We start from the raw sequence: 27,957 nt of genomic DNA on the forward strand, positions 1-27,957 counted from the left end.
ATACACTCACGCCTCTTAGCTTCGCCGCTTCCGCCCCTTTGGCCTTACTTTCCTCGGCCGTCTGCCACCTCCACCCTCGTTGACAACAAGAAGCGATTCTACACCACTCCCTTTGGCAACCCCCTCCCCAACCCCCTCTTGGCCCAGGGCCAACAGGCCTCCTGGCCCGGGGGCTGCCGAGGTGCCAGAACCCAGTTCGACTGAACAAACGTGAAAGCGCAGTGAAGAGTTGAGCTGTCTCGTAAGCGTGCGATTTTTAATTATCTTTTCGGTCACAGGGGAGAGCTCTAACCCCGGGTACTGCCGCGCGGTCTTTGAGCAAAGGGGTTGAGTCTCCCTGAGCCGCAGGCGGCCGGCGAACCCCGGGACTAGAAACCAAGCTTCCCACTCCAAAAAAGTTTTTGGGGGGGAGGGGGGACACCTGCAGCTATTCCTCTCCTACCTTACGCACACACACTCTCAGACATCCACACACAGACGTTCTTTAATTACACATACACAACTCACACATACTCACGGGTGTTTTTTTGTCGTTGTCGTTGTTTGTTTTGCTTTTTTGAGAGAGCAGTTTTATCTGGGGCATGTTCTGCCACCAACAGAGCTCTCTGACTTGTTTTGTTTTTAAGTCGTGGGGGCTGCAGAGGAGGGGAGGAGCTACCGGAAGTCTATTATTTATGTGGTCCTAGGGAAATAGAAATTCAGTAACTACTGTGGTGGGTGATATACCTGTCCCGCTTTCTTTGGGGTTTTCCATCTCTTCCCAAGAAGTCCACAGAAATGGAACTCCCAGGAAATTTTAAGATGCTGAGAAACGCTATCAATATTTCAAAATGGGAGACCAGAGGAACGTGTTTGAATAGGAAATTCTAGGGCAGTTTGAATTTAAGTAATCATCTTGGGGTTTCCTCCCTTTCCCCATCGCTGTTTTGTCCTTTCTTTGTTTCACTTACTGCAATACAAATATTGGAATGGGTAGCAAAATATGCAGGCCTCTTAGGACGGGTACACTGACTGAGGGTTAAGAGCTATTATAATCAATGGAATATTATTTATGGTAATTAATCACATAGGTGATTCAGCTTTATAGCCTTCCTCCTTTTTCTCCCTCCATTTCACATGTCAGTGGAGCTAATATAAGCAGCTCTTGGAAGTTACTACTCTTGGATCCTTTAAAATATCCTGGTTATTTATAATGTGGAAATGAAATTTTCCACTGAATACCCTAACAAAGTTTCAGGTATCTGGCACAGCAAATTTTCAGTCTCCTTTAAAAAATATCCTTTTGCTGAACATTTACACTCTTAACTGGCACTGACTGAGCCTGGATGATGTCTTGGCTCAGAGTATTATATTTAAAGGAAGAAAAAAAAATTTACAGACCCCTAAACTGAACCTCTCCGGTAGTAGTAGACACATAGGAAAGCCATGAAATTTTACATATTTTGTGCTATAGTTTGCATGATCTCACCCTTGAGTTTAGATTTTTTTCTACCCCAAAATGTTTGGAACAAATCATCTAGATTCCTCCTTAGAAATACTGATCTTTTCAATTCTATATTATGTCATAAAAAAGAACATACATTTTTTTTCTGAAAATCTGGCTACTCTGGAAGATATAAGCACAATTTCCCCCTCCATGTGCTTTAACATTTAATATAACTGTTTAGTAACAGCACCTGACAATTCTGACTTTCCAGACAAAGAAAATGAGATGTGAAGGGGTCAAATTATTCACCTAGTCAAAGAATTGAGTCCCCAAAGTGGGAACAGAACTGATGCTTCTTTCATCCAGGTTTCCTGTACTAGCCTTTATACATTGTTTTATATACACTTTCTCATCATGGAAAGTGAAAAATTCACTGCAAAATCTTAAAATATTTTTTAATGGATGGGCTAATAAAGTGGGACAACCTTTCAGATGAACACTGGAAAATAATGGAGATATTGACGATGTCTAAAGCTTTGAATGTGCCATATGCTAAAACTTTATAAACAGAACCATTTGTTTTAGAGGGATCTCCTCTGGACTGTTAGAGTGAAGGTTACTCAGCACTTGAAGAAGCACCATTGCCACTAGACCAAGGGTCTTCAAACTATGACCAATGGGCCAAATCTTAGCCTGGTGCCTTTTTCCAGACAACTCACAAGCTATATTTTTAAATAGTTGGAAAAGATCAAAAGAAGAATAATATGTTTTAGTTTCCTAGTTGCTAAACCAAATATCATACAATGGGTTGGCTTAATAACAGGGATTTATTGGCTCACGGTTTCAGAAGCTAGAAGGTTTGCTTCTTCCCAGGGTCAGTATCTTCTGAATGGCCAGTAATCTTTGGGGTTCCTGACCTTTTTGTCACATGGCAATCAATATTCATGGCAGCATCTTCTCCCTTTTCTTCTGGGTTTCATTGACTTCCATCTTCAGCTGCTCTCTCTGTGGCCCTCTCTGTAAGGCTTCCAGTAACAGGATTAAGACCTATCTTGATTCAGTTGGGCCACACCTTAAGTAACCTCATCAAAGTTCCTATTTACAATGGGTTTGCACCCAAAGGAATGGATTAAGATTAAGAACATGTTTTTTCTGGGGTACACAACTCCAAGCCACCATATATGACACATGAAATTATATGAAATTCAAATTGCAGTGTCCATAAATGAAATCTTAGCGCAACTCAAGCTATGCTCATTAATTTACATATTGTCTATAGCTGCCTTCATGCTAAAACAGCAGAGTTGTTCAGGTGCAACAAAGAATGTACAGCCTGCAAAGCCTAAAATATTTACTATTTAGTTCTTTACACCCCTCCCCCAAAATGAAGTGAAAGGCATGCAGGACCCTGATGGAATGAGACAACAGTAAAGAGTAGAAATTAAAGAGGATATTGGGGTGGAGTGTGTATGAGGTCCAGATTAGTTCTTTAAAAGTGAAAAACCCATCATTTAACTTATTCTTTTCTGTATATGAGGCTAATCAGTTAGACTAATATTTTCTCTCAGTAATCTGGGATGCGCCAAATAGGAGAGAAAGGAATTAGGAGTTAATGATTTATCATGGAATCTTAAGAACGACTGTGCAGACTCCTAAACTGAACCTCTCATTAACTGCATAGATGAGAAAAGAGTGAAGAAACTTTGGTATAGTCTGAACATGAAAAAAACAGCAAAATCTCAATAGGTTTATTCCATCAAGATTGTTTTACAGATAATTACACACACAAAAATGAGCATACTGAGAATTTTCTGGTATACAATATTTTCACAAGTCCTATATACACTTTTAAGACCGTTAGCATAATGATTTAAGTGATCCCAAAGCTTTGTGACCAATTTTTCCATTTTAATTTTATACAGTTAAATACTGTCTGTTTTATTTTAAACTCAGTAATTTTTTTTCCCATTGTCAGTAGACCTATAATAATTTGTATAACTGTAACAAGAGATGAAATGTTTGTAGTGGAGGGCTTAGCATCATAAACCTTTCCTTGCTGTTCTAGTTAGCTTTCTTATGGATAATTTTCAGACACTTATAAGAGAGTACAGGGTTGTCATAAAAAGGCTGACACCCACCATATGACCTTTCAGAACCACGTTTATGGAGCACCTGTTTAACTGCTCTTCAGGAATGGCACTGGCTAAAGAAGTTCAAATTTTTGTTTGACTAAAAAACCAACTTACCAAATGACATCTTAGTTATGTGAAGAGACAATGTAATTTCTAAAAGGGTCTAATTTATTACCCAGGAATAGGAGAAATAAACCTGATCTTTCCAAATCAGCCCTCTGTTATTTTGGTGTACACAATTTTATTGTGGCATTAGTAGCTATCTTTGAGTAGTGGAATGCTTTATATAAAAGTTTACAGAGGTATGTGATGAAACATCTAAGACCACCCTCAAATTAAAGGTTAGCAATAGTAATTCAACTATTCTTTATCGACCAAGGAACCAAGGAAAGTGCCATCCAATACTGATCCCACTGCCCAGGGTTCTATAGTTTCATTGCAGACTTTGAGATGAGGCCTGAACCTTTTGTGCCCTCTCTACACTGCCATGAAGGTGAGAAATATAAATCATAAGACTCTCTGTCCATCTAACAAAGTGCAAAAAAAAATTGGCATTTCTGCAGTGTGAGAAATTTAAATTACAAACTAGATAGGTGGGGAGAATAGAGTTTAAAAAAAATAGAATGGCAAGAGTTCAACTTGGTTTTATTAGCTGCAGTCCTAGGGGAAGCCAATTCTAGGTCACCATATTAAGTGTTTTGATCCTCTGGATTTCATACTCAGAAACTCTTCCATCAATGTTTTTCTTCAGGCTTTCCTGAACTAGATTTTTCTCAGAAAAAGTCTCTGAGATTTTCTCCTTCCCATCTTGCCTTGATCAAGTTCTATAAGCAATGATTCTTTCAGCCTCTCTGCCTTTAAATAATTCCTCTGATTTCTTTGTGTTGGACTGAATTTTTTCCTCAATCACATTCCTATCAGTCATTATTTTCCTTGCAGATCATTTTTCTTCCCTAGGTATGCCAATTATCAACTTATTGCCTCTCAGCTCCAAATTCACCCTTTTTACCTTCTTTGTGGAAATGGATCTGGGCCCTTTAAATATTTTTCTTTACCAGCTGACCCTGAAGTTTTGTTAGTGGGGCTGTTGGATAGTGATTGCAGGAGGAAAGAATTTTGCCTCCTGGTTCCCTTGTGCTCACTCAGCAGGCTTCTTCAGCTTAGGGCATGCATATTCTCCAGCTCCCGGCTCCCACAGTACACACTTTCCCAGGGACCAGCTGCTGCAGCATGGGTGGCTTCTCCCGTGCCAGGCTCCTGCAGTCCACAGCAGTCAGCAGCACCCAGAAGCCAGCAGCTTCCCCCAACACCCACCCCCTTTAGGTAATTTTTTAGCTGAGTGCCTCTGGTGGACACCAATCTGTAAACAGCTTTCCCTAACACTTTAGAGGGCAGATTTCAAGTAGGTTCTGCCAGTGCAACGTTTCTGCCATCTAGTGAGCCAGTGCTATGCCCTCTCCAAAAAAGTCTGGATCTCAGCCCTGGGCAGGGAGAGGTGAGAAGAGCTCCTTCTTGGTTGCTCTATTTTAGCCCTAGGAGTAGTGACTGCTCTTATTCCTATATTCTTTATAGAGTTCTCTTTGCTTCTTCCCAGCCAATTCCTCATTACTTCGATCCCCTGTTATAGTCAATAATTCTTTATATTAAACTTTCCTTGTTTGAATTACTGTATGGTTTCTCTCTCCTCTTTGGACTCAGATTTCAATATTCTGGACCCCAAGATGTTCTTATTTAGGGTCAGTCCATTTTGGGTCATTTTAGGTGAGCATTTCTAAATTACGTCGTATCTATTAAATGACTTATCTCTACCTGTTAGGCATAACAGGGATACATTTAGAAGACATATATTCTTAAGAAAGGAAGTTGTAGACAGAGAGTAGAAATTTTTTAAAGCACAGAGTAAAATCGGTTAATATTTTCTACCCAGTGTCCTCTTGACATCTTCCACGAAATGTGATAGCCCAAACTTCAATTAAGATATTTATACATCAATAAAATCACATGCAAAAATTCCAGACCTGCTCCATGCCTACCTCTGAATAAAAGCCCGAGTCAGGAAATGTGGATAGACATTTTGCAGGATCAGAAGAGCAGAATGCTACCACCAAGGAAAGAAGGGAGGAGGATTAGATGAATGCTGCCTTATTGTACTTAAAAGTGAGAGATTAAAATGAAATTGGGAAATACTTGATTGAATAAAAGAAATAGAAAAGTACAATAGAATTGTACTGCTGATTTTCTCCTGCCTTTAATATGCTATACGCACCTTGAATCTCCCTGAGAAGAACCTAGAATACAGCATTTCGTAAATGTATTTAATTGTTTCTAAAAGGATTTAAATGCCTTTGAAATATTTTTAGAAAATACCAAGTTAAGTCAAAGTGGCAGAAAATTGTGTTGAAATATTAAAGGGATCATCCTGTCTAGAAGGGAATATTGTAATTTCTGGGGAAATATGAAGGCCACTTGTAGCTGGGTCACAGAGGGCCTTGGTACCATGATTCCCACCTTTGTGAACATTTACAAGAGGGAGAATAATCAGGTTGCTTCTAGAAGCCGTGTTCTTTGTTCTTGCCTCACTATCTTTGCCAGTCATTTTCCTTGGTCTGAACAGGAGAAGTAAAAGGGAACTGTGCCCTGCAAGGCTGGGACTAGGGTGAGGCAGATAAGTCATGCAAGCGCTGGGTCATATCCTGTCTTTATTTAAAATTTTATTATTTTGTTCAGCATGGATTTTTTTTTTGGTATTAATTTTGATTTGGAAAGTATTTCATTTAAAATATTATCTTGATTAATGGGACCCCCAGCCTTAAATTTTGCACCCAAGCTCTGTGGGTACACAGAACTTACAGAATGATTCCTGCCCTCCCTGCTTCATCAACAAAATCTTACCTTTATTAATATACTCTTAAAGATGTTGCAAAAATTCTATATACTCCCACAAAAGAACTCATCCTTGTAACTTTCAGTGCCTAAATTTCAATTGCAGATATGACAAATACGTGCAGGTAACTGTATGTATGTGTGCAACACGTGTGTTTACCTGGTTATCACTCTTTTGCGGCAAAAATGCAGATCATCTGCTTTACAATTATGTAATTTAAGAAAGGCAGAAGATGTGCTTCCTTTATTGTTTCTATCCCTTGTAGTAAGAACTGTCTTCAATTTTATTTAAATAAGATACCTTGCAAACACAATGCTTGTCAAGCCTGTTATAATCTTTTAAGTATGTCTTCAATGTTAAATTAATTAGACTCTTTTTAAATAAATTTAATGAATTACATTAATATCTACAAGGATTTTATAAACGACAATCCCCACTAGTGCTACCATAGAAGTAAACTTTCACCAGAGTGGAAAAAAAAAGACAGACATAAAACAAACAAGCAAGCAAACAAACTAACAAAACTCAACTCACTTGACTAATGTTCTTTTTCCGTCAATACAGTTATTTTTCTATATTCACATCTTTGCTTAGAGAATATATTTCTTCCTGTTTCCTACATCTAACCTCCAACTTTCTGTAGTTTTGGATGACCAGGTTTGAGTCCTAACCATGACATGTTGATTGTTTGACTTTTAAAAGTAGGGATTTTTCTCATGCCTTAAAATCAAACTCCTTACTTGACTCCTCATAAATACTAAAGAGTCTTAGTAAGTTTTAACTAGAATTTTGACCTCAACATTTGGGCCAGATTTATATGTACATGGCTAATCAACGAATCTAAAATCCTATTGGATGATATTACTCCCATTGTTTTTTCAAGTAAAAAAATCCAACAGTAAATCATACTGATGAAATGTTCCAGATCTTCATCTGATTTGCTTAGCTTAAAACTTATTCTTCTCCTGCATTATCGAAAAATGTGCATTGCATCTAGTAGTTTCATTGGTTGTAGTCTCTTTTCTGTTTTTGAACTTGCTTCCCTGCTGTTTATCCTTACTGAAGGGTATCCTTACAGTGTAACCATAACTGTAAACATAGATACTAACTGAGATGTTATGTTTTATTTTATATTATTCACAATTTAATCATGTTTTTTTTATGCTAATGGTATTGGGTCATAAAAAACAGTCTGAAAATAATGTTTTCAAAGGTATCTGAGATGAAGTTTTAACTGTGAAAAATAAATGTATAAGGACAGAATTACCAAAAGTATCCTATATAAGAAGCATAACCCATCTTACAGTCAACCTTGAAAATTGAAAGCCTTTCAATTTTCAACTTTGTTTTGCAAGTGTTTACAAACTCAACCAAAAAAATTCCCGCTAGGCAGAGATCTGGCAAAAACATTTCAGTTCAAAGCCAAACTCTCTATAGAATGTTTCTGTCAGTGTGAAAATTATGAAAGTGGAAGAAAAATAGTTGAAAAGTTGCTTTGTGCTTGTCACAGAAAAAAAGAGGGGTTTGATATATATAAATAAAGCCATGTTCCAAACAATCCATCAGTAATTTTTATTAGACATCTATGAAAAGAAAGTAAATAAGTTTTAATTCATTCACCTTATCCTTTATCCTATTCTAAGTGAAAAACCTATGCAACCTTGATAATTTTAATATGAGTTGCTCAGTTTTCTGAAGTTCTCAGTGAGAGAGTATGCAATTTGGGAGCCATTAAAAGAAAAATCTTTCAGAAGGTTTATATGGGAGTGGCAACTTGGTCTCTTCCCTTTGAACTCCCTTCCAAGAGCAAAGCAACAGGACCACATGTGAACTAAATTACTTCTCAGCACATCCCAGAAGAGGGGTAGACCTGCAAAATGGGAAGTGCACTGAGAAACCTTTTTAACTAACTAACTATGAAACCTTGAATAAGAGCTCCAGACCAACATGTTCTATGACCTGATGGAACTTTCCATTTAAAGATTCTATAGACCCCTCAAGTTCAATATGCCCAGTATGCCCAGTTCTGTTTCAGGCAGAAAGAGAGACAAGGGACATTTGTGTTCCCAAGGCCCAGTATCCAGTCTCTCCCAGTTTCCCTCTCCATCTAGGTTAATAGTACCACTGAACACAGGATTGCGACTTCCATAATGGTCTGGACAATGTTTGTGTGGTTCACATATAATCTGAAATCATGCCATTGTAGAAGACCAGGGAACACTATTTCCACTATATTCCATGTGTGTGCAATGTGAAGAGTGTCCCCTGGAGTCATGCAACATGGTGGGCCTAGATCTCCCCTGCAACCCAGCATAGGGCCTGGCATATAGTGTGATTATATATATTAGTTGATTGGATGAATAACTGTATCCCCTTACCCAGAAACTTGGGTATCATAATAGACTAATCTTCTCCATTAATTTCCACATCTATTCTTTCATTTAATTCTATTAATGCTACTTCCTGAATATCATTCTATTCTGTTTTCCTCTTATCTCCATTGCCTCTGCTTTAAGGCAGACCATGATTTTGAATCTCGATTGTAATTGAGTCCTAACTTCTCTCCCTGCCTCCATTCATAACTATCTCTATTTCAATACATTGCCATCAGAGTTTTCTTTTTAGAATACAGTTTCAATCATGTCATTCCACTGCTCAAAACACTTCAGTGGTTCCATATCTTCTATCATACAGGCTAAAACCTCTTTGTGATCTGGCCTTCTGAAGCACAGGGTTTAAAAGATCAGATATAATTTTTATCTCATATGACACAAACCAAATTTGAAAACAACATCTTATGAAAAACCTCAACCGACGCATGTCCTAAATGCTTTGTCTCAACCTCAGTCACATTTTTATCTCTCTTCCTCATTAGTGCCATAGCAACTTCCATTCACTTCCATTATTGCACGTATCACCTGAATTATCTGTTCACATATGTCTCCCAAATAGAGTATACTTAAGTTACTTCAGATCAGGGATTTGTCTTACTTGTTTTTTTATCCTCAGCACTTAGCATAATGCTTAGCCTACAATAAGTGTTCAATAAATGTTTGTTAGGATAAATCAATGAATAAAAAACTTAAAATTCTCTTTTGACCTAATTTTCTGTCCTTTAGAACAGGAACTTTCCATGTTATTTAATTCTATGATTCAGTCTGAAATTATCAAATATTGATAAGGATGTGGAGCAACGAGACATTTTATTTGGGAATTTGAAATGGAGAAAAAATTTGGGATACTACTTCAGCATTATCTAGTAAAGTTGAAGCTGTATATGCTCTATGACTTAGCAATTCTGCATCAAAGTATTACCCTAGTGACAGAACGAATTGAAAATGATAATATTGTTATGTCATATTGGAGTATAAGAAATGAGAGCTTGTTCTTGGAGGCAAGGAGACTGCAACTCTGGCCACCCCAGCCCTAAGGACTCAGGGGATCACTCTTTCAGCACTTGTGCTGTAGTGGTGGTTTTCAAAGTAGGTGTAATATGGTTTGCTGTATTATGTGAAAATATAAATTCTGCTTTAGGAAATAGAACAAATAAGGAGGATAAATGAAACTAAATATAGAAGCAGGTAGCTTGTGAGACATGTTAGACATAAAGGAAATAGAGCATGTGTGAGCCTAACATCAATAGGAGAAGACAGAAGGGCCAAAAGAACCAAATACTTGTGATGCATTAAATGCATATGAGGCACAAAAGGCAGTCGATATTCCTAAGGTCTTAAATTGGCTCCCCACTGATGTCATCCAGTCAAGCTTATGTGTCCCCTGCCAATCAAAACCCATAGCTGCTCATCGGTCTAATTGGGAAGCTACCGCTGTAGCCGAGTGTTCCATAGAGCGAGTTCAGCTTCCTTCTCTTGAGCCCCTTGCTCAGTGCTCAACCCCAGGGGGAAGGCTGATGTATCAGACATTGAGACACGATACATGAACTTTGCAGAATTCAGAATACAGCTCATGTTGTTCTTCCACCCTGCCTGCACCCTATCCTAATTGCATTAATTTATCCCATTTCTATTCTCTTGCTTTTTCCTGTGCCTTTTCAATTAATTCAATAAACTGCATGATTTGACCATCTTAATTTGGTATGTAAGTCTTTTGTTCAGTGATCTCTAGGATATTTTGCGTGTAATGTTCTTAGAGGATACCCTTGCACCAAGATAATTTCCCACATGACCCTCAATTACATGTACCCCTAAAGGACATGAAGACTTTCCATAGACCCAGATAGTTTTAAAGGAATCAATTTCCAAATCCTTAAATTTATATATACTCTTTCCCAGAAGTGATATGCTGAAGAACTCCTCTGTGGTTCCCCTTTACCTCCTATGTATTTTGCTTTTCCACTTTGTAAAAGAAAGGATACTTCCTGTTCACTTTTCCTTACTATTGTGCATTGCCTCAGGGTATAAAAATCTTCTGGCTGCCACATTGAGCCTCCACTAAACAAGGAACCAAAAGTACCACTTCACCCAACTCCCTAAGAGACAAACTTCCAAAAAAAATTTAATTTTCATGTTTAATAATTATACACAATTATAATACATTTATATTGTTTATCAATTATATAATATGACAATAATAAAACTATACTAACTCAAACCAGAAGAAATATTTTAATAATTAGAATTGTATGGACCTAGAAGGCTTAACAATTTGCAATTTTAATTTATGTACCTAAATCTTTGCTATTGAAAAATATGATAACATGATTAACTGAAGACTTTCAAGCATAAAATATATTACATTAAGACTACATTCTGTAGGGGAAGTGGAATAGAAGTGTGATAAAAAGAAACAACATAAAATTTCTGACTGATGAGAATCTTGTTCATGTATTTTTTAAAAGATGAAGGTGGTCTCAAATCACTATGGTATTTAGCTGAATATATGGTATTCCACTGAATATATCTGAAAGAGGGATATATAGGTTTATGTTTAAATATCAATAATTACAATACACTGGAAATGACATCCTTTGCCACTATTTAAACATATAATGAAAAAATGTTGGATGTTTTATCAATCAGAGTCAATCAACAAAATAGAAATATTTCCAGGAATCATTTTAACAGAGAGAATGTAATAAAGGTATATACAGGGTATGGAAGGGCTGAGAAGTCAACAAACAGTCCAGAGATTAGCAATAGCTAGAGTTGCTCCCAATCCAGGACTGCAGGAACAACACAAGTAGGTGCTGTTCCCAGAACTTAGAAAACAGGGGCACCTAGGAGCTACAAGCAGGTGGTGATCCCTCTGGGGATCTGAGAACCACAGAGGGAAGAGTTATTTAGTGCAAGACAGAGCCACAGAGGCAACAAAGCCGCTTCTGGAGGCACCACCTGAAGCAGAGTGAGAAGGGGAGAGATTCTCTGGCTTCCCTCCACCTGTCTTCTAATCTTGTACTAGTGCTTCCATTGGTTGACCCTACCTGGAGGTCAATTTGCAGATGTAAGTCCCTGAAATTCACAGCAGAACTGGGGAAGGGCTGGTGATAGGCCTGAGGGCAGACAGACAAATGACTAGAATATGGGTAAGGAGGGCCCCGCGCAATCAAGATTGCAGAATGAGATGCTTCAGGGCTCCATCCTCTCAAAGAAGGTTGAATAACCAGCAAGACTGACAGAAACATCTTTCTCAAAGCTCCATAAACAGTTAAAGGACTGCAGTAACAAATCAAGAAAATGTCTACCTAAAAGCAGGAAGATCTCACGGTGCCCTGGGTAGGCCCCTCCCTCACCCCTCACCAGCTCAGCACAGAGCTAGCCTACATTCCCAGTGCAGGTTCTGCTACTGGAGGGAGCAGAGTAACCCTCATGTACATCCTGGGAGCTTGTATGTCTGGTACAAACTATATAGTGGTGGTCTGAGGGACTTGCTATCCCTCAGATATTGCATATAGAAGGCAGCTGCACTGGTTTATATATATTATGTCCCCCAGAAAAAGCCATGTTCTATGATGCAATCTTGTGAGGGCGGACATATTAGTGGGGATTAAGTTGGAACGTTTGGATTATATTGTTTCCATGGAAATGTGCCCCACCTAACTGTGGGTGATAACTCTGATTGGATAATTTCCACGGAGGTGTGGCCCTGCGCATTCAGCATGGGCCTTGATTAGTTTACTGGAGCACTATATAAGCTCAGACAGAAGGAGCAGGCTTGCTACAGCCAAGAGGGACATTTTGAAGAATGCACAGAAGCTGAGAGAGTAGCTGCAGATGAGAGGCAGTTTGAAGACGGCCGTTGAAAGCAGACTCTTGCTCTGGAGAAGCTAAGAGAAGACAAACACCCCCAGAGCAATGAAGAGTGACATTTTTTAGGAACTGCAGCCTAGAGAGGAATGTCCTGGGAGAAGGCCATTTTGAAACCAGAACTTTGGAGCAGATGCCAGCCACGTGCCTTTCCAGCAAACAGAGATTTTTCGTACACCATCGGCCATCCTCCAGTGAAGGTATCTTTTGTTTGATGGGCACTTTATGGCCTTAAGACTGTAACTGTGGAACGAAATAAACCCCCTTTTATAAAAGCCAATCCATCTCTGGTGTTTTGCATTCTGGCAGCATTAGCAAACTAGAACAACATCTCATAGAGCTTCCTCAGAGAATGCTGTGGGGAGCAGTCAGGTCATGCTGCCTGAAGCAAGAGATTGCTGGCTGTTTCCTAGGGAAGACGGTGCATTTGTATCTGTGTAAACAGTGGGTGGAGGGAGTTGCCTATGGATTCCTAGAGCCACCTGCATGTGTCAGACAAGATATTGCACAGAAAGATCAGGGAGGCCTCTCTACTTTGGCCTGGAGCTATACTCATTGTGTGGATAAGCCCGAAAGGAGAGCACATACACAAGTTACTATGCAAAGACTCTGAGAGTTGTTTTCTTTTTATTCCCTCTTTTTCTTTTTTTCTTTTTTGTTAGCTCCTGGTATTCAAGGAAAGCTCTGTCATAGCAATAGCTGGATACAAGGTAGAGAACAGATGCCTCAGATTCTAAATTCCAGCAATGACACAGTGAAATATCAAAATGGCAAGCTTTCAACAAAAGATTAAAAACATATGAAGAAAAAGAAAGTGATGACACAGAAAAAGGAGATTAAAGTATTAGAAACCATCAATGAGGAGGACCAGACCTGGGACATACCAGAGAAAGACTTTTAAAAAAATGGTCCTAAAATTACTCAAAGAGCTAAAGGAATATATGAACAAAGAACTAAAGAAAATGAGGAAAACAATAGATGAAAATAAAGGGACTATCAATAAAGAGATGGAAATTGTGAAAAGGAACCAAACAGCCTGAAGACTAAAGTAACAGAAACAAAAAATTCTCTAGAAGGGTTTGATAGCACATTGGAGCTGGCAGAAGAAAGAATCAGTGAACTTAAAGATAAGACATAATGATTCAGTGAACTTGAAATCACCCAGTCTGAAGAGGAGAAAGAGGAAAGAATGAAGAAAAGTAAACAGAGCCTGAGGCACCTTTGGGACACCATCAAGCATACCAATATATGCATTGTGGGAGTTGCAGAAGGAGAAGAATGAAAGAAAGGAGCAGAGAGAATATTAAAATAAATAATGGCTGAAGACTCCCCAAACTTAACAAACGACATGAATAAACACATCCAAGGTGACCAACAAACTCCAAACAAGATAAACACAAGTAGCCCCACACCATGACATATTATAACCAAACTGCTGAATTCCAAAGATAAAGAGAGAATTTTGAAGGAGTTCTGAAGCAAGAGAGAAGGAACATGTTACATACAAGGGAGTCTCAATAAGATTAAGTGCCGATTTCTCATCAGAAACCGTGGAGGCAAGAAGGCAGTGGGATGACATGTTTACAGTGCTGAAAGCAAAAAATTGCCAAATAAGATTTCTCTATCTGGTAGAACTATCTTTTAATAATGAGGGATTAAGACACTGCCAGATAAACAAAAGCTGTGGGAGTTCAACACCACTAGACCAGCCTTATAGGGGATGCTAAAGTGAGTTCTGCAGGTTGCAAGGACAGGAGAATAGACAATAGATCAAAGTCATATGAAGAAATAAAGATCTCTGGGAAGTCCACACATGGTTAAATATAAATGCCAGTACTATTTTATCTTTGTTTGTAACTACCCTTTTTACTTCTTACAGGATCTAAAAAGTAAATGCACATAAAGTAACGATGAATCAGTGTTTGGACTATAGTATATAAGCACACTAATTTGTGACAAGAACTACATAAAAGTGGGAGGGAAGAAGGGGCATAGGATCATAGTTTGTGTATACTAATGAAGTTAAGTTGGTACCAATGCAAATGAGCTTGTTATAGATTTAGGTTGTTGAACTGAAGCCCCATGGTAACTACAAAGAAAATATTGGAGAATATGCAATCTCATAGAGACAGAAAGTAGCATTCAACGTGCTAGGATGGGGGCAGGGGTATAGAGAGTTAATGCATAATGGATTTAAGGTCTCTGGGGAGATGAAAAAGTTTTAGTAATGAAAGATGGTGAGGGTACCACAATATTGTAAATGCAAATAATCCCATTGAATGGTATGCTTGGAGTGGTTGAGTGGAAAGTTTATGTTGTATATATGTTCCCACAATTACATAGAAAAGAAAGAAAGAGTGTTTAAACGCAAATGACAATTAAATGTAACATATGATCCAGGATGAGATCTAATAAGGGAGAAGAAAAGGCTCAGAAAGATATTATTGCAACATATGAAAAAATTGGAATATAGACCATAAGCTTTATATCAGTGTTAAAGTTCTTGAACTTGATATCTGTACTTTAGGTGGTTACATAAGTTAATATCCTTGTTCTTAGGAAATGTACATGGCAGTAAGAAGTGTTCAAGGAGCATGATGTATCAACCTATACTCAGGTGTTCAGAAAATAGATTGGCATATAAATAGAAGAGAGAGACAGAGAGGGAGAGGGAGAGGAAGATGAAGGGAGAGAAAAAGAAAAAAAAAGAAAGAAAAAGGAAGGAAGGAAGGAAGGAAGGAAAGAAGGAAGGAAGGAAGGAAATAGAAAAAGAAAAAGAAAAGGAAAAAGAAACAACATATATGGCAAAATGTTAAAACTGGTAGATCTGAATGTCTGAATGGGTAGGGTTTTGTTGAATTCTCCATATGGGGTTAGTATTATTTTTGTAACTGTCCCATAAGCTTAAAATTATTTCAGAATAACAAGTTTTTAAAATATGGGTGAGGAGCATGCAAAAGGAAAGCTAGACCCCTATTCACACCATATACAAAAATTAACTCAAAATGGATCAGAGGCTTAAATGTAAATGCTAAAACTATAAAACTCTCAGAAGAAAACAGGTCTATATCTCTGTGACCCTGAATTAGGCAATGGTTTCAGATGGGACCCCTAAAGGGTAAGCAACCAAAGAGAAAATAAATGCATTAGACATAATCAAAATTTGAATCTGTTTTGCTTCAAAGGACACTATCAAGAAAGCAAAAAAAAAAAACAAACCAAAAAATGGGAGAAAATATTTGCAAACCATTTACCTGATAAGGGTCTGGCATCCAGAATATATAAAGAACTTCTGCAACTCAACAATAAAAAAACAAATAACCCAATTTAAAAATGGGCAAAGGATTTAAAAGACATTTCTCCTAAGAAGATATAAAAATGCCCACTAGGCATATGAAAAGGTGTTTAACATGATTAGATATTAGGGAAATGCAAATCAAAACCTCAGTGAGCTACCACTTCACACTAGGATGTCTATAATCAAAAGGAATGAAAATAAAAAGTATAGGCAAAGATGTGGAAAATTGGAACCCTTGTATATTGCTGGTGGGAATGTAAAATAGTGCAGCTCCTCTGGAAAAGAATTTGGCAGTTTCCTAAAAAGTTACACCAATTTACCATACAACTCAGCAATTCTATTCCTAGGTATATACCCGAAATAAAAGAAAACATATGTTCACTCATAAAACTTGTACAAGAATATTCATAGCAGCATTATTCATAATTGCCAAAACATGGAAATCACCCAAATGTCTATCAACTGGTAAATGGACAAACAAAATGTGTTATATCCATTCAATGAAACATTATTTAGTCATAAAAAGATATGAAGTATTGATACATGCTACAATATGGATGAACCTTGAGAACAATAGGCTAAGTGAAATAGCCAGACACAAAAGACCATATTGTATGTTTCCATTTATACACAATGTTCAGAATAGACAAATCCAATGAGACGGAAAGCTGAATAGTAGTTGCCAGAGGCTGGAGGGGAGGAAGTAATGGGGAGTGATTGGGTTTTATTTATGTGGTGATTTATAAAAATGTTTGGGATTAGATAATGTGGATGGTTGCTCAATCTTGTGAATATACTTAAAAAAAAAACCCACTGAATTGTACACTTCAATAAGGTGAACTTTATGGTATAGAAATTATATGTCAATTTTTTAAATGAAATTAAAATTTTAAAAAATGGGGGAGTGGGCCCATAGTTTTTAGAACTCTTTTAGGGGGTTCAGAAGCCATAGTACTTCAACTGGGAAGTTATTCCACACAGAAACTGTGCTCATGTGCTCTCAGAAAACATATGTATTCACAGCAGCACTAGAAACCATCAACAGTAAAAGGATAAATACATTGTGGAATATTCATGCATTGGAATACTATTAGTAAAAATGAATGAACCACAGCTTTACCTGATATGATGAATGATTCTCAAGAACCTAATGTGCTAAAACAACAAATTGCTTGAATATGAAGACATGTATGAGCAGTACTCGTAATAACCAAAATGTCCACCAATATTAGAATGGATAAATAAATTGTGATATATTCACACAATGGAATGCTACAAACAGTGAGAATGAATGAACATATGCAACAATATGGATGAATCTCACAAACATAATGTTGAATGAAGAAGCCAGAAGGGAAAGAGTGCATGTTACATGATTCTCTTTATATAAAATTCAAAGAATACTAATTTATGGGGTTAGAAGTCAGCATAGTAGTTACTCTGGTCAGTAAGGAGAGTAATAACTAGAAGGTGGCTGGCAGGAGACTTCTGGGATGCTGGTACTGCTCTATTTCTGTATCTTGGTATAGGAAAAATGGTGTATTCATTTGTGGAAGTTCACCAAGCAGCACACTTATGATTTGTGCACTTTCCATATGTAGGTCATGTTTCAATTAAAAGTTCAAAAAGAAAAGACAACCAATTGCTAAGAATTAATGAAATATGATTCCATTAATACAAAATTGAATAACATGCAAAAGGAAATAACCTGCTGAAGAAACTAACAGTAGGTAAAATTATAAGGAAAATCAAGGGAATGATAATCCCCAAATTCAATCTCTGAAATGGATCAGAGATCAGATTAGGGTTTCACAGGTATCAATAATGTTTTATTTTATATACCAGGTGGTAGGTACACAAGTATTCATTGTATTGCTATTCTTTGCACCCAACAAGATTTTATAAATATTCTTTTCAAACTACTTAATATTTAATGAAAAGCAATTTTTAAAAACTCTATGAGTCCTAATACCTATGTCTATAACTCAAAGCACATGTATTTTCCAGTGCTGGCTTACCCTGGGGATTGGTTTGTGAAATCTAAGTATTTTAATACATTTAAATACTATTAATTATTCTATTGGCCTAGTCATGGTATTAGGGAAGCAAAAGTTTTTGGTTACATCCCAAAGTAAACCAGTTAACTAAGAAAAATCAATCAGCTAGTTTATTTACAAGTATAAACAGGTACCGATTCAGAAGGTTTGCATTCCCCAATTTTGTTTTCAAAGGGATTTGGGAGAATTAGGAATGCTTTTCCCCATAAAACAATATTATAAATATTATTTAAATTCACAGATGGCCCGAAAAGTCTTTTTATTATATAATATAATTGAATTTAATGCTAAGAATTGTATAGTCTTCCATCGATTCCATGGAAAATGGGACCTAATTTCTACTTGAGAAGTCAAGAGGCCAGAACATACCACCTGCTACTTTAGCCATAGCCTCTCAGTTAGTGGTCATTTCTACTGTATCTTGAGAGAGGGATTTCTATCCCATGGTCAGTTTCCTTCATCATAGGGGTAGGTGAAGAGGAGTCTATTGAGGCAGCAAAGGATGTGTAGTGGTGAATTGTGGGAAACAATGGTGCATAAATCAAGTGTGATCACATTGTGGACTTCCTTGAAAGCTTTACAGAAGAGTTGAGATTTTATAACATAGGTGGAGGGATGACTTAATAAAAATTAAGTTATTGGTTATTGAACATTTACTATGTAGTGGGATTTTTCTAAGTAGTTTACATGTATAAATTCATACACTCCTCAAAAAAACTTCAAGAAGTAATTTATTATCTTCACTTTCAGATGAAGAAACCGAGAGGCACAAAAGTATCTAACCAAATGTCATATAAAGGGTAAAGCTAGATTTGAACCCAGGCTCCTGATTTTCAGCATTGTTCAATTTCTGTGGTGTAAATATTCCCATTATGGCTGATTTTAAGGTACAACATGACGTGACCAAACACTGAATTAGAAAGAGATATGCACAATTGGCTCTTATAACCTGGTATAACCAGACTCTAATGCACCATTAAACAAAGATTTATCAAATGCTTACTGTATACAAAAAGTACTATGCTAAGGCAAAAAGAAGTTTAAGCTCCAGTTCTTGCTGTTATGGTAGTGATAGTCTGAATGGAGAGAGAATACTTGCAGTTATGAAATATTACATAACACATGTATGTAACTGTAAAACAGAAATGCTAATTCACATTTAATTGCCAAATGTCATAGATATGACTTTCTGGGTGAAAAAGTTGCAGTGACTTCTAAGGGAAAGTAAGGTTTTGTGGAGTAGCAATGATGAGTTATTAAATCATCGAAGAATTTTCATGGGTGGAGAGGAAGGCATTCCAAACAGTAGTAAGAACATGGGCAAAAAAGTATACTTTAATAAGTGAGGTAATGTTCTTTGAAATCAGTTGTTTGATTCAGAGAAATTGTAGGACTTCTCACAATGAAAATTTTTCCAGTAACTTGAATCAGTACAACACTGATCTGCCAAGAGGCAGAAGGGTGAACCAGATGACATTTTGAAATCTTTTCCAGGTTTGCTGGTTCTTGGTCATAACTCATTAGCCTACCTGATTATGTGCTACTTTTCCAGATATGCATTTATGAAGAGAGTTTTGAAACTCATACATTCAACTTTCAAAATGGGATGTTCTGGTTCTAGAGTGCTGAGAATCTCTAACTAGCTAAAATAGTAATTTTGTATCATTTCTTTGTTAAACTGTGAAGTTTGGCCATCTGGTCTACTTCCCAATAGCAATCAGTTGGTCTGTTCTCTTCATATCTAAAATGTTGTTGAGAGACACCCTGAGAATTGTAAATTCTGTTCAATCACATAGATATGTTTTAGAATCAATTAATAATTGACACTACCGAAATAGACACTACTGAAAAAGAATGATGAGTTACCAGAGGGAAAGGAGCAGAAAGCTATTTCCATGCAGGCTGTTTCCAAAACTAGGAGAAGGAGGAGGTACATGACTGAAGGACAAAGAGGAGGGAGGGTACAGTAGAGAAGAAAGGGGGCTTGGGATGTGGAGACATTTCAGAGGAAATGAGTTTCCAGAAGGTGGGTCCTTTGCATCTGTGGTTCCCTATGCCTGGAATAATTTTCTCCATAGTATCTATCTGGGTCACCCCTTACTCTTGGAAATGTCACCTTCTCAGTGAGGCTTTTCAAGACCATATATGAAATAGCAACTCACCCACTACCAATTCCAGTTGGCTTCCTTATTCCCCTCCCTCTGCTTTTTTTCCATTTCTCCAGTAGTTCACTATTTGATATATATTTACCTGTTTGTTTGTTTATAGTCTGCCTCCTCCCTGTCCCCAACTAACACAGCTCCAGGAGAGCTTGTCTGCTTTGTTTACTGCTGAATCCTTTGCATCTCACAGTCCTTACATATAGTTGGCACCCCATAAACACTTGCTGAATACAAATGAATGAACAAGGGGCAATGATATGCAGTAGAAATGTCCTAGTTCCTTGAATGAATGGCATGTTTAACACTGATCAGGTAGATTAAACATATCTCTATGATCATAAGGAAAATCAAAATGATTAAGTATGGAAGAAAACAGTTTAAGTCCATTGTCAACTGCAGAAGACAAAAAAAGATACCCTTAAATCTTACTTTTGTGTTAATGACACAGTTGATGTAATAAACTCGGACCCTTAAAACATGGTTGTTGTGTTTGTGCTTTGTAGTCTTAAGCAGAAAAATGTACTGTGAGTGTAGGTTACTTTTTTAAACTGTATAAGACTTCCAAAAGTCTTGCTATTTCTGAGTTAATGGTATTTTTTAAATGGCCTACATTTATGCATTTCCAAAAAATGACTATTGTTGATTGTCTTAGCCAAGATTTTAAAAATTGTCATATCACTGATTAATATCTATTGGCATTTTATAAGAAGTGCTACAAAAATTCCTAAAATATGCACTGAGAACTACATAAAATATTAATCTGTATTTAACCAATGTGGGTGAAATCATTCCAAAGCTCTTTAAACATCTTTTTGAATTATTCTTTTTAAATGTTGGTTTCAAATGACTTGCTGTGAAATAAATCCTGATATTAACTGATCTTTCACAGTTCAGTTTGTGGTAAATGACTTTTGCAACTCCAAGCTTGGTATGAGGCAATTTGCAAAATTTGCCAGTTTCTAAGGAGAAAATTGTATTTAAATACCCACTTATATTAGCTTCAACCAAGGAAATAGAAAAGAAGGATAAGGGATGCTTAAATTATTTTCAAAAAAGTGAAGTAATAAAGAAATACTTGAATGGGTAAAGAAAATTTGGAGAGAGGAATATGAATATTCACAGTGAAATACTATTATGTGATCTATGAGATAATTAACCAGCATCCTTTTTGCATTATTTAATTTATTCTCATAGTGTATCAGGATGTTAAGTGGGAGCATTTCTTGATGATCCAGAAGTGGCTATTAGAACCCAAGTCACTCATACCCAAAGCTAAAGACAAAAAGAGTTTGGCTTGACAAGATTGCATGACTTTTGTTTGTGCCAAATGAGCACCGCAGAAAGTAGCAATACTGGAGCCATCTTGACAGCGGCTCCTTTGAGGGGGCTGCCACTAGGGTTGGGAGCTGGGAGTGGGAGAAGAGAGGTGGTTGGAAGAGGTAGGAAAATGTGCTGGCATTTGAATGCCTGTTGCTCATTAGCCAGCAAGTCAGGGACCTCAGTCACACAGCCCAGTCACATAAATAGGTTTTGTCCTGTTTTCATTATCCAATTATTCAGTTATTGGTTATAATCTTAAAAGTCCACATTATCCAATTTAATTCTCCTGGAAGTTACATGAGGTGGGCATTAAAAAAAAATCATACCTCTTTTTCAGTTTAGGAGATGGGGAAATGGACTCAGAGAAGTTATGCAGCTAGTCCAAGGTCACACAGCTAGCAAAATTGCGCTGACTTAAACCAAGTTTTTTGTGCTTCACATCTCCTTCTTATTCCCCTGCGCAACACAGCCTCAAATATGTATTCAGTCTTTATTATGGAAAAAGAACTATTAAATACATTAAAGAGTATACAAATAGGTATAAGATGGTTCATGCTCTTAAAGAACTGCTAAGGAGGTTTTTGTTTAGGAGACGATTTTAAACAGTTTTGTTGACAAGACAAGGGAATGGTTAGTAGGAGATAATGCAACAAAGAAAGCTAAACTTCTCTTAATAGAAATGAATAGAACTTTGGCAGTGGTTCCCCCAGTGGACATAAAACCAAAAATGGGGAAAGAGAAGGATGGATGAACAACTTGGAAGAGAGAGAGTCATGGGAATTTTGTTTTTTGTTTTATTTTCCTCATTTTATTATGAAAATTTTCAAACAGCAAAGTTGAAAGAATTTTTACAGTGAACAGCCATATACTCACCACCAAGCTTTGACATTAATATTTTATTATACTTGCTTTATCACACATCCATTCATCTCTCTAGCTATCCATCAATTCAGCTTTTTTTTCTTTTAAAGCGAATTTTAAAGTAAATTGCAAATGGTACAGCTGAAGTGATTTTTAGGAACAGGGATGCATTATATTCAATTTTAAGTTGTTTATGTTGCTGCACTGTAATTCTTCATCTCTTCATACCTTCAGTAAAGTTCACCACACACAGAGGCCTTGTGAGAGTGGTGTTTTTAAATAATTGAAATCAAGGGAAGTGGCAAAGTTCCAAATGTAAACAGATGCAGGGATTGAGATAAAAGAATATACAAGACTTGGAGGGGAGAACTGAAATTTGGAGAAATCAGGAAGTCAGAGCAAGAGGTAACCAGAAGACTATAAACTCCCAGTAATTTGGAGAAGTCCTGCAGAGGGCATCAGATTTTGCACAGGTGAGACTAGGGATCCAAGCCCATTTTATCTAGATCCTTTTCGGCACAGGCAAATAACACTTGACAAGTGGATTACCACTCCTTTCCCAGGTACCATTTACTGAACTAGAGGCGTTTTCTCACCAGGTGGCAACACCTGTGGTGGAAAGGATGAAGAGGAAGGAGGGGGCAGGAAAGGGAGGAAAGAAAACCCTGACTTGTACCATAAGATCAGCCATTGCCAATGGTCCTTTCCTCTTTTCTCCACCCCCCTCACCTCCATCACTTCATTTCATTTCTTTTCCTTCCTTCTTCCTTTTCTCTTTACTTATCTCTCTCTTCTACCTTTCTATCTTTAAAGGGTGAAAGAAAGAGAAGAACAGGGTGAGATAGGAAAGAGAAAGGAGAAATAGGAAGAAGAAGAAGGAAAAAGGGAAAAGGAAAAGGAAGCCATTCGGGGATCTGGGCACTCGCTTCTGCCCCTAATGCCGATATTGCCTGATTTCTGACCCTGCCTTGAGACCATTTATTATCACAAAGATGAAGAGAGGAGGAAACGAATTGGGGGAGGTGTGGAAAATGGGAGAGAAGAAGAGGAAAACATATTTGGGGTATATCACTAATTTTTCTAAGCGTCATTCCTGTCCACATAAATCCAAATTCAGTGCCGGCAACTCAATCCTCACACCCTGGGGTAGCCCAATGACCTTTTATCCCCAATTAGAAATTTCTTTACAGTTTGCTTTTGTAAACAAAAGCTTCAAACACCTCTTTTGCAAGAGGAGAGATATCTTGTGAGAGTCAGACAGACATTGGATTAAATACAGGGTCTTCATTCACTGACTGTGTGACTTAGGAAAATTATATAACCAACCAGTCCCAATCTCCTTGTGTCTAAAAGGAACCAATAATACCTATGTTCTTGGGTTGTTGTAAGGAATAGAGATAAGGTACATAAGAGCACATGCCACATAGCAAGTGCTCAATAAAAGGTAGCTATTGATATTACCCTAAGTAAATGGTTAGTTGGAACTCCAGATGACAAATTGGTGTGACGGTTAGAGGAGCTCTTTTGGGCAACTGCCTGATTGCAAGATAAAGATTTAAAGTGAGTTAGAAAAATGTATACAAGCTTGGGAATGACACTAAAGTATGGTAAAATAATATTTTTTAATATTTAAGAATTTGTCATAAAGATACCACTTGTATCTAGTTGTCAATTTCTTTAAAATTTTGCTTTTCAAATATCATCTTTTCTTGCTAATGTTTATTTGTATATATCTTATCTGTAATGTGTTAAGTGTATTGTTTTGAAAGATGCTATATATACATATACATTTTTTAAAGGGATAATTAAGGGGAAATACATAGTTAATCTACCTCTCTGTTTATAAGACCTATACCTGAAGTCTGGTTGTTTAGACTCTAACAACCACAATGATAATACCTGATGTTTTTGACACTTATTGTAGCCAGGCACTGTGCTAAGAGCTTTTACATGGATAGCCTCCTCTACTCCTTACTACAATTCTATGAAGCAAGTATAATTAATAGGTGAGGAACCTGTGGTCTAATAAAAGAGGTTAAGCAACTTTCCCACACAATTAAAGAGTAGTGAAGCCAGGCAATCTGACTTTCTATCTTGCATGCTTCACTACCGCATTATACTGCAGTGTCCCATAGCTAATGAGGCAGCTCAATGGAAACTTCATTGGCAAAATTCCAAGGAAGAAAATAACTTCACAAGGTCTGGATTTCCAATCTTGAGTGTAAATCATTTGATGAGCATGTACCTACTGAACACCCAAAATGTTTTATGCACAATGCTAGGTTCAATATTAGGTTCAGGGAATATCAAGATGAGGTAGGGTCAAACTTTTGAGCACCTCAGAAGATCAATATTGATATTTTGTTGTGTTTTTCTTATTTAATGTTACAAGTTCAAAGGCAAATTCTTGCACTACAACTACATTAAATGTATACTTGCAATTCTTGAATAAAAAATCAAATTAATATAAAATATTATGTGACTGACAAAATACTTGAATAGATATTTAATGTAAGAAGATATATGAATGGCAATATGCCATTCTTGAAATATTAACAAGTATCACTTTACCAAGTCTGGAATCATTAGTCATTAGGGAAATGTAAATTCACAATAAGATATTTCACATTACTAAGACGACTATAATCAAACAGGAGATAATAACAAATGTTGGCAAGGATGTGGAGAAACAGAAACCCTCAAAAGTTGCTAGCTGGAATATAAAATGGTGACGCCACTTTGGAAAACAGTTTGGCAGTTTCTTAAAACATTAAATATATAGTTACCATATGGCTCACCAGTTCCAACCCTAGGTTTATACCAATGAGAAGTGAAAACATACATCTACACAAAAAATACGTACATGAATATGTACAAGCATTATTCATAGCAGAATTATTCATAATAGTCCCAACATGGAAACAACCCAAATGTCATTCAGCTGAAAAATAGATAAATGTGGTATAGCCATACAAGGGGACACTATTCAGCAACAAGAAGGAATGAAGTGTTGATACATGCCACAATATGGATGAACCTTGAAAATATGCTAAGCAAAAGCTGCCAGACACAAAAGACCACATATTGTATGATTCCATGTACATGAAATTCAGAATAGGTAAATCTATAGAAGCAGCAAGTAGATTAGAGGCCACCTCGGGTTAGGGGGTGGGAACAGGAATTAACTGTAAATGGTCACAGAGGATCGTATTGTGGTGATGAATACGTTCTAAAGCTGGATTATAGTGATTACAATTTGGTGAACTTACTAAAAGCCATTGAATTGTACAATTAAAATGAGCAAATTTTCTGACATGTATTGTGTACCTCAGTAACAATTTTTAAAACACTAAAAATTATTATGAAAAGTTACAGATATTTTAGTTATTAACATGGAATCTAGTTCTGCTTTATCAAATATTTATTCCAACAAATGTATTCTCCAGTATCTATCAAGGGAAGTTTCTACACTTAAGCTTTATAATTGCCTGTTACCAGGACATACCTAATCAGGTTTAAACTGTCTTAATTTTAAAGCAATTCCTCGATTAAGAAATCTTTTCATAAAGCAAAGAATCTTTTTTGTAATTAATATAGTAGTTTTAAAGGTTGTAATGTAAGGTAAAGAAGCATAGAAATTGCCTCCTCTTTTCATTGAACTTTTGTGACAATTCTTTCTTTTCTAAATGTTTTTCGTACATTCTTATTTTAACTTCCCACTAAGTCTATGATTTAGGAACAAATAGGTATTACTCTCATTTTGCAGATGTGTAAATATCATCTCAGATGGGTTGGGTGATTTAGCTAAAATAACCTACCACCCAGGGAATTTAACAACTAGATCTGAGCATAAAACAGTGTGTCGTTCTACTACTGAAACTAGAGTGGTTTCAACTGATAGATATTAGGATTGAAATAGTCATTAATTGTTACTATATATGAGGTTGGAGCAGGCATGCAAAATATAAAATGTGGGTTTTTTTTTCCTCCAAAATTAACATTCACTTTCTTGTTCTCTGTTCTTTATCTTTTGACTCCCCCACTTAAAGTCTCTCTTGTCTGGGAATTCTTATAGAGGGCTCCAACAACCTAGTTCCCCTTTAAAAAGGAAGACTATATTTTAATATAAACAGTAGAAAATAAAATGTTTTATTAGTTTTATCTCCCCAAATGGACTGCAAATTTCATGAAGGCAGGGATTAGGTATTATATAATTCTGAGAGCCCCTAATACTGCTAATATTGTACAAGCAAATGATATGTATATTGGCTTATCTGATTGAAAACAAGTGTAAAAGCGTAACTGTTACAGCAGTTCACACATTATGACTGGAACTTGGTGAAGAGAATGCCACCAATCAAATGGATTAAATAGTTTTGAAATATCGTTTAAATATTTACAAAGTAAAACTCATTCCCTTTGTGCTCCCATAGTACATTGTACATAAGACCTGCAATGATTGGTTTACCTGTCCTTTCTCCTGTTACACTGTAAACTCCTCTAGGATAAGGATCCCATCTTCCTCTCTGAATCGAGAGAAGCATTTAATTCATAATTGGTAAATGAGTAATGCATATAAAGGTGAGATATACTTGATCAGAGAGAAAAGAGATCTATACTAATAAAGTTATGCATTTGAAACAAGCACCTACATTATATCTCAGAGGGATTTTAAGGCAGTTTCCACCAGGAGAAAATATGTACTCCCTTGCCCCACAAACCCAATCTTCTCAGGGAAATTGACTCCCCACTTAACCCCCTTCTCAACGCCTTTCATACCTCTATTTCCACTGACTCTCTTTTATTCTGATATAGTTTCCTTTTCATGGGAAAACCAAACCAAGCCAAACCGAAGCTCCTCTTTCTATTTACCCAGCTACCGTTTCCACCTTCGTTACTTTAACTGCTAAACTTCTCAAATGAGTAATCAGGTCAATACATTTGACATTGCACCCCATCACACCACTAAGACTAGTTCTATCAATGTTAACCAATTTCTGACTCAACTCAGACGTCATTTCTCAGTTTCTCATCCTCTTTAAGTTCCCTGGGTTTTTAAATCTTTTCATAAAGCAAACAACTTTTTTTTATGAAGGGAATAAGCACATGCTAATTTGTTTCCGGTAGTTCAGAAGAAAAGCAGGTTTCCAAGTTAGTTGGAGTGCTGCCAAAGAGGCCTTGCCTGACTCTCTGAGTGGAGTTCACGTCTGCGGTTTAACCCTCCCCCCCCCCGCCCCTCACTAGCCAACATTATCACTGTCTCAGAGCTGACTCACTCTAACTCATGAGACTGAGCATAATACCCCCAAACACTGAATTATTGAATGGCATTGAGAAAATATAACTGTTGGGTAGAATGAACCTTCCTATCAAGTGATCTTCATATTTATGTGGGAAGCTCTATGGAAGCCAAAATATCTGCAGACTGCATGATCACAATAGAATCAGGATAAGGGGAGTTCAAAGTACTCTATACTTTGAATTTTTAAACGATATTAGGACACTGACAGCCCGGCCCATTTTTCAGTTGCCCACTCACATCCACAGTATTGAA

At 36.9% G+C, this 27,957-nt stretch overlaps 1 protein-coding gene across 2 annotated transcripts in view; it reads right to left on the reverse strand.

The window, feature by feature from the left end:
* RUNX2 (RUNX family transcription factor 2) overlaps window positions 1-27,957 on the reverse strand; it is a 230,296-nt gene that overhangs the window by 138,312 nt on the left and 64,027 nt on the right. The gene's annotated exons all lie outside the window — the stretch shown is intronic.

This window comes from Choloepus didactylus, chromosome 7 (assembly GCF_015220235.1).
Source record: "Choloepus didactylus isolate mChoDid1 chromosome 7, mChoDid1.pri, whole genome shotgun sequence".
NCBI lineage: Eukaryota > Metazoa > Chordata > Mammalia > Pilosa > Megalonychidae > Choloepus > Choloepus didactylus.